Source organism: Sardina pilchardus, chromosome 18 (genome assembly GCF_963854185.1).
Source record: "Sardina pilchardus chromosome 18, fSarPil1.1, whole genome shotgun sequence".
Taxonomy (NCBI): Eukaryota; Metazoa; Chordata; class Actinopteri; order Clupeiformes; family Clupeidae; genus Sardina; species Sardina pilchardus.
This window is the reverse complement of record NC_085011.1, coordinates 17715843-17724601: the sequence shown is the minus strand read 5'-3', so window position 1 is coordinate 17724601 and position 8759 is coordinate 17715843. Positions and strand designations below refer to the sequence as shown.

General features: G+C 39.0%; 1 long non-coding RNA gene across 1 annotated transcript; it reads right to left on the bottom strand.

The window, feature by feature from the left end:
- Positions 1 to 5419: 5419 nt before the first annotated feature.
- On the bottom strand, positions 5420 to 7478 carry LOC134063925 (uncharacterized). Its single transcript, XR_009936218.1, has 5 exons — positions 7385 to 7478; positions 6847 to 6909; positions 6581 to 6632; positions 6164 to 6251; positions 5420 to 5655 (listed from the first exon to the last, which is right to left on the bottom strand). It is a non-coding gene; the product is annotated as an uncharacterized LOC134063925 (long non-coding RNA).
- Between the last annotated feature and the right edge of the window lie 1281 nt (positions 7479 to 8759).

Sequence of the window (8759 nt, the reverse complement as noted above, 5' to 3'; positions counted from 1 at the left end):
TGTCCTCCTCTTCTTCTATCACTTCTTCCTCTGCCTCGGCCACGGCCTCGGCCTCTACCAGCTTGTCTACCAGCTCCTTGTAATGCCATTGCAAAACCATTTAGATGGTACACCGCTATTATGCTTTTAATTTCATCGCAAAATTCATTAATTTGGGCTTTATGTGATGGAATTTCCTCTACCGCTTTTTTAACATCTTCCTGTGTCCATGTCCTATAGACATACATTAAGTGTGGATTGGCATCATTTGCAGGCGCATCTGGCCTAAATGTTGGATTAGGCAGTTCTATCATTGGAAATGCCTCCACCCGCGGCGGCAGTGGAGGCCAATCCAGAGTTTTATCATAATGTGAGGGAGGGGATGCTTCCACCAGAGCGGGGGAAGGCGGGGGTGGCGGTTGTGCTCCTGCAGCCTGTTGTGGTTGCGGATTATAGGGAGGAGGTGAGACGCCTGGCATATTGTCTTCTTTAACATATGCTACAGTGCAATTTTTTCACTCTTTTATTTTATTTTCACGCTTTTTTGCCTCCTCCAACCACAATTTGGCCGCATCAATTTCTTTTTGATGATGCGTTTTTAATCCACCCTTCTTATTAGAGTGGTGCGTTAGTACCAGGCTTGTGCAAAATTCAGAATTGAATTGAGAATGACTCCTAAATTCCAATTCAATTCTTGAGTTTGAATTGAATTTGAATTGAGGTCAAAAACAGGATGCAGAATTACAATTCGAATTTGAATTAAGGGAAGTAGAATTGAAATTCAATGAAATTCAAATCAATTCACATACATAATTTAAGGGTACACTGCAAATTATTTGATTCTTATCAAGATTAAAAAAAAATACATTAGAAGTGTTAGATCATTTACATTGTTTTAAGAGTGAATTTCTTACTTTAAGTGTTCAACTTTACACTATCTTAAATCAAGCACATCTTTTTTTGTCTCAAATAGGCATTTAATCTTAAAGTTAGGTAAATACTGTTAAAATGAGATCTTTTACATCTCTCCCTCAAATTCTCATCAAAATAAAGCTTGTTTTAAGATTCAGTAACAAGAAACTTTTACTTAATTTAAGATTTAAGATATCATCTTAAAAACAGCAGTTTATGCTTATTTTTATAGTTAAAGCTGTAACAACTTTAAATACACGTAATCTAGACTTGTCACAAGCTGTGGCACTGGGGCGCAACAGGTTACAGCATTAGTACCATGTACTTGTGCAAGTACCCACTGGGACCCGGTTCGTATCTCACCTGCGGTCATATCCCAATCACTCGCCCACTCGCTTCCTGTCTATCTTCATTGTTCTATCTGAATAAAGGCAAAAAGTCCAGAAAATATACTTGCAAAAGGAATATAATCTGGGTCAGTTCACATTTAAGTAACCTAATTTTACAGTAAATTTTGCTAATATTAAGTATATTTTACTTATTTTGGGGATGTAAAAAACATATTTATAAGTAATCTGATTTTAAAACTAGCAATTTCAGCTTATGTTAAGTTTCCAAATACCATGCTTATTTCTAGATTTTTTATTTATCTTAACTCTCAAAATCTTGTCAAGTGAAATTATCTTGCTGCATGGACAGAAAATTTCACTTGTTTTGAGTATACCTTTTACCTCAGATTTAGTGTTTTTATCTTGTTTTTAGACACCCTTTTTTTTGCAGTGTTTAACAATTAAGTTTCACAAAATATGTCAGATATGATCTCAACAAACACAGAATTTATAATTGAAAACAGTAATCAATTACATTTCCAATGTGTAATTTTCCCTGAACTGAATGTATGTGAGATTCAACACATTCGTCCTGTTATGTGAGTGTGAATTTGTTTTGAATTGCCATGAATTGAATTCCACTTCCTGTCATTCCAATTCCAATTCAAATTCAACTTCCTGTGGGGTGGGGCCAATTCAATTCAAATTCCAACTCATGAATTGAATGGAGGCAAATTCTAAAATTCGGAATTGTGCACAAGCCTGGTTAGTACATCACACAGCAATTTAGAACAGTTAGGAACTGTTAATTTGCCTTCAAATTCAAATCTATCTTTCCAACGTGGTAGCCAATTTTCATGTCCTGGATGGACTCGAGCCATAAATTTGTTCTTTGTTTTGAGTGTTTCCCATGTCTACAAATAAGGGGTTGATCTGTGTCGTCCTCTTAGGGCAAACAACAAGCCTGGGAAGCGAGCTTCTAGACCGTAGTCCGGCTTCCCCTGGGTGTTTTATCTCTCACAGGCTCTATTGTTCGTTTTAACTCACAGACAATCCCTTCACACACACACTTCTCAGTCACACTCCTTCTTTCCCTCTATTATCAATATAGTGGACTCTAACCCCTATTTGATAGTTCAGGCGGGACTCTAACCCCCTATTTTTAAGGTGGGACTCTAACCCCCTTTTTAGATAAACTAAGGCGGACTCTAACCCCCTGGAAAGTTTATCTTTAACAGCTGTATAAGAGAACAGCAACTTAATGCGATCTTTCCCTTTTTTATAAACCTATAGGATTTTTATACTCACACTATTATGGTTCTGCTCTGTTGTTCGTCGAAATGCCTTCAATCCAATTCCCGGGGCACCGGTCGTCGTCTGCTGGCCAATACGGAATTTAACCGTACGGGACTTTTCTTCCACGGTCCTAAACCGCGGGCTGTGCGCACAGTCTTCAGCTTTCGACGAGCAGTCCCAGGTCTTGAATGTATTGGCATCCGGCTCGAAGGACCAAAATGTAAGGAAAATCTTCCTAGTATTTAAAATTTTAAGACACAAGAACCACAACAAGTAGCATGTTTTGTACTCTGGCCGAGAGGAGAGAGCGTTCAGACAGGAGGATTCCCTCTCCCTGCTAAACAGTCTCTGTCCTCTGAAACTCTGGGTAAATCTTTTATTGTCATTATTCGTCCTATCAACCATATCCTGCTTTTGCAGGTACATCTGTTTCCTTTGACGTAAACAAGAACAATGTTGGCAAGAATACTCTTGGCATCAGTAGTGCACGTATACATGATATATTGCAGACATTGCAAAACAATATGTGAGACATGAGACACACCTAAATGTCCTTACCAATGATAATAACATAATAATTTCTTTAACAGGGAGGCATGCAGGGAAAAAAACCTTTCTCACTCAAAATCATAAGCACAAACGTCTGGAGCAGTACTGGGCCTTCAACTGGGACCGTGTGCTTTGGTCAGATGAGACAAAGTTAGAGCTTTTTGGCAACAAACACTCTAAGTGGGTCTGGCATAACAAAAAGATGAGTATGCAGAACAGCACCTCATGCCCACTGTGAAGTATGGGGGAGGATCGGTGATGCTGTGGGCCTGTTTCTCTTCCAAAGGGCCTGGGAACCTTGTTAGGGTGCATGGCATCATGAATGCTTTGAAATACCAGGACATTTTAAATCAAAATCTGGTGGCCTCTGCCCGAAAGCTGAAGATGGATCGTCATTGGGTCTTTCAGCAAGATAATGACCCTAAACATATGGCCAAGTCTACACAGAAATGGTTCACCAGACACCGTCTCAAGCTCCTACCATGGCCATCTCAGTTCCCAGACCTCAACCCCATTGAAAACCTGTGGGGTGAGTTGAAGAGGAGAGTGCAGAGGAGACAACCCAGGTCGTTGGATGATTTGGAGATTTTGTGCGAAGAGGAATGGTCGAAGATCCCTCTTTCTGTTTTCTCTAATCTTGTGAAACATTATAAGACAAGATTAGGTGCTGTTTTATTAGCAAAAGGGGGTTGTACAAAACATTTACATCAGGGGTGCCAATAATTGTGGCACACATGATTTGATGTAAAATAATTATTTCTTAATGTGGGATTTTTTTCCTTCTAAATAATTGCACTTGTATTAAAGGATGGATTTTACGCTTTTTTTCATTGTGGTCCTATATTATTTGGGAAAAAAAATGAATTTATCAGAAGCTAAAGAACACATCTTAACCAGGGGTGCCAATAATTGTGGAGGGCGCTGTACATAATACTCTAATCATCTCTCTGTCTAGCTGGATCAGGCCATAAGAGTTCACCACATCACAGGCTATGGGTGCCTCTCATTTGGGCTTTTATACGTCCTCCCTCGCTCCTCTGGCCTCGATCCTCACTGATCGACATAAAGAATGATGGGGTGAAAACAATGGGATAGTCTATCCAGTGTTAGTTATACTGTAGATCAGTGGGAACGCCCCTCGAGGATCAAGCATCGAGGATCGAGGAGAGATGTTGAGAGGCACCCATAGTTCTCAAAATGGCTTACCTAGGGCCTATTTGTGGTGCTAAGGTTCAGACCGATTGGTGTTATGTTTTCTGTGCACGTGTTTTCAGGTGTATAAGTGCTTGCAATTGCCAGATGAGTTTAGCATTTTGAACAAAGTGTTTTCCCAATGATATCAGGGGATTTTGTTTTTGCACAAAGTGTTTAATGTAAGAAAAAGTGTGTAGTGTTTTGCAAAAAGGGTTTTGCAGAAAGAAAATGTGTGTAGTGTTTTCGCAAAAAGTGTTTTGCAGAATTGCAAACAACGTGCAAAGCAGAGAATGTGTTTAAGCTATGGTTACACTGTGTCTAAAGTGTAATACAAGAAGTTTAGGTATTGAGGCTTTGGTGTAAGCATTTGATTTTAGTGTGTAAGCAATAGGCAAAAACTGTAAAACAAAATGCTCTGACAATATAATGATTACAACCAATGTTAATGCATGAACATGACCTTATAGTCCATATATGAGTGGGGGAAAAAAACCTGATGAATTTGTGGTACATATGAGAAGCCTTCAAAAGTGATGATGTATTTTCACATAATGAATTTATAGCCATTTTCAGAGCTTTGCAGAGGGGAAATTACACAAAATACATCTAATCTGATTGCATTTTTGAATTCAACAGGAAAATGTGCTTCCATTCACATAGTTTCACTGATTGATGTGTGTGAAATTCCAAAAGAGCCGATGTTGCAAGTTGACCAAAAAGGATTGTTCACCATAATGCCTAAAATTACTTGAAGCTTCAAAGGGCTGTAGTTTTAAAACCATTAGTGATTTGACACGGAATGACCCTTTATGCAGAGCTGTTCCATTGAAGTCTATGGACATGACATGCATGACACACCCCCTTTATGCAGAGGAAGTAATGCCCGTTTTGCGCCCATAGACATGAACTACGGCGACGTATCTTGCTCCGCCTTAAGGATCTTTGTCCTGACCCCCTGGATCTGGCGAGAGTCAGGTTAGCACCAGGTGTCTTCAATATTGAACCTTTTCACAATATTCAAATTGTCTGAGATAGGCCTACTGAATTTGGGGTTTTCATTAGTTGTCATGATGTTCTAATTTCATGACCAGTACCAGTATTTATTATATCACACTGTGGGGGCGGTTTATTATTGAAAAGAAACCACAAGCACAAAAAGGTAAATGCTTCTGAAATTCTTTATTTCTTCACACACAGGAGAACTGTGTTTTGTTCATTTCACAGAATCTCTGAATGTGTGCAAAATTCTCTGTTGGCTCACTGGTGTATCAGTGGTCAAGTGCACTAATAATGTGGTGGTGGTGGTGCTATTTTTTTAAACCGCGTGCTGAAAAATGCGGATTAAAAAATAAAAAACGCTTGTCACGGACCATTGCGTTGCCATCTTGCATTTCATCTGTAAAATAAAGGAAAGGTGATATTATGTATCACATACTAAACTATGTTATGTTCTCCATTTCAATACATTTTCTGTCTGTCATGGAAGCCTGTCTGTCTGTCATTTTCTGTCTGTCTAAGTAACATTAACACTTTACTTTAAGGTATCTATATCAGAGTTAGATGACACTGTCATGACACATGAACCCTAACCCTAACTTGACATGACAAAAAACAAATAAAGACAGTAGCGCTATGATAAACATGTATGACTTGTTTATAATGTTTATGTCACATTCATGACAGTGCCATGTCACTCTTACAGTAGATACCCTCAAGTGAAGTGTAATCAAACAAACATTTAAAAAATCAAGCTTTAAAAAGACCCCACTGACTTCTTTCAATTATATAAAACATGAATTCAGAGCATGGAACAGAAATGTTTTGTTGTGACATTGAATGGATTCGATCCTGACAACATTTACATAAAACAAAACTAAGTGAGTGATGCACACAATTCATCTCACCTGCGACTTTATCAAGCTCGGCCATTATGATCTGGTCTTCATCGTCATCTGACATCTGCCCATACAATTGTCCCACCAGAACAAAGAGCTGTGAGAATGGAATAATCTGGATTTAGGTTACACATGGCTAGTGAAGTTTATTATTTGTATCTGTAAAACAATAAAATGTGAAGTTATTCAGTGAAAGATATACTGTTAGCTGTTTGCTTTAAGCCACCGCACAACATTTCCATGGAGGTTATTAGTTCATCAAGTTAACCCAAAACAAATCCTGACCTGTTGTGTCATAAGGTGTAGGGCGATGTCATATCAATCAGTTCTAAATATAGAATTACATCCTGAAATTGTTATTGATGAAGTTGAGATGACAACTTTATGAAGTTAGTTAATCATCATGAACATAAAGCAGTGACTCACCACAATGACTAGAAACAGCTTGCGTGCCATGCCTTGCTTTGGGATTGTATCTCTAGAAAGAAAGAACTTCACTATAAACACAATGGGTCTTAGGGGTGTCTTTCAAATGTCAAACTTTCCTCAAGTTTTACCCTTACTGGAAATTTAACTTGACTTTGTCACTGGAATAAGAGTAGGCTAACCGATGCCAACATAAAGCTTTTTTTGTATGATTCTTTTCTGAACCACCCTCCCTCATCACTGTCTCAGTTCTATTTCTGTCTCACCTGTTTACTCACTGCTGGTCACCCTTGAGGACAAGATGCTGCGGAGAATGAGTCAAACCTCGCCTATCACACGACCCACATGGGAGGGGGAGATAAACAAAAGAAGTCAGTGTGAGAATATAAATCACTGTACAAAGCAAAAAGGCAGTAACTGCATTATTGGTGGAAAATTTGTTATTATCATTTTCATGACATTCACATTGTTATGAAGATCAATATGTACCAAAACTAAGCTATACTGTAAGTAACAAAACCTCCACATGTCCAATAATCCACCTACAACTACTTTGGCTAGACAACAGGATAACTTTAAGGTCATTTTTTTTTCCGTTTGCACTCTGCATCTATACTGCCTTTTTGCTTTGTAGGCTACAGAACACTGGCAAAATGAGCTGATCTACAAATATTTCTCCTTCTGTAACAAACAAACAACAACAAAAAAAATTGTATTGCTGGGCTTTACACACTGAATTAACATGAACTGTGTACAAACAATATACAAACAACAGTCATCATTGATACAGATTCAAATATTCACCTGTGCAGCAGCCAGAAACAAGCTTGTGTGTTGGAGTGAGGAGCTGGTTTGCTGGCGTCTTTTTAAGCTCATGTCATGCGGTTAGAGGGTGACGCGTCTTCCTTACAGAAATACTAGAAACATTTTGATTGGATGGCTGGGCTGGGGCACAGACTCAAAGAAGGGTGGCACACAAATATACAGTGTGAAAAGTAAAATACAAACAGCATTAAAGCCTTAGATTTAATACTAAATTATGCATTATTAATAAACAAACAATTCCATGTAAAGAACCTGGTTGATGCAATGCAACAAGAAAGACAATATTTTCAAGAAGTTTTTCACCAAATACAGTATATACTGTAGATGTGCATGGATAGAATATTACTACTAGAATCATATTTTAATAATATGGAAGAAATTGGTTGTTGAACCCTGACATAGGACTAGCATGGCAATAAATAGCCTAAATATTTTTTGGCATATTTTTTGGCTACACCTTTTGAAAAGTCTACCATGACCTCAAATCAGCATCATCTGTGACTGTTTTTAAATCTATGGTAAAAATCCATCTCTTCCGACTTGCATTCAACAGCCATTGAGTCTGTGAAAACTGTGAATGGAGATCCTGTCTCCATTATTATCTGTCTGTCTGGAGGTTTTAAGCTGTCTCTTCTTTTATTGTCAAGCACATGGGACAGAAGTGTGCTATATGCTTACGATTTACTCACTTAGATTCAAAATAGTCAGTCGGCTTTTACAATCATTGGCCGCGTTTCCCAATTGCGATCTTTCTTAAGGACTTAAGAAGGCTCCAAAGAAGGAATCGCTAAGAAGGAGCGCTAAGATACGGGTGTTTCCCAAAAGCGTTCTTAACTGCCTTCTTAGGAGAACCTTAAGATCAAACCAAAGAAGCTTTAAAAGAAGCTCTTAACGAGAGCTGTTCACCTCGGTGGTGGTGCTGAAACTGAATCAATCGATGCCAGGCAAATCGATCACCCACACCTAAGCGCACAAGTCACACGCAGCGCCCCGTGGTCCCCCTACAGGTGTAGGCTACACATGTATTGTGTGTGCGTGCGTGCGTGCGTGCATGCGTTTGTTTGTGTGTGTGTGTGTGTGTGTGCAGGCCCGGGTGGCTAATCGGGAGATTCGGGAGGATTCCCGCATGGACCGTTAACGTTTTGGGCCGTTGTGAATATCGTGAGCTCAATTATTGTTTCTGAAGATAATTTGCTGCGCTCTTGCGGCACTTCTGCAGCCTGGGCTGTGTGGTCGCGGCTCCTTACACCTACAGTATAGTCTGCCAAAAAACTCAAACTAACTGATCAAACAGGGTGATTATCAATATAGCCTATGCCTATTTTTTTTATTAGCTCTGGCCATTCATATATTA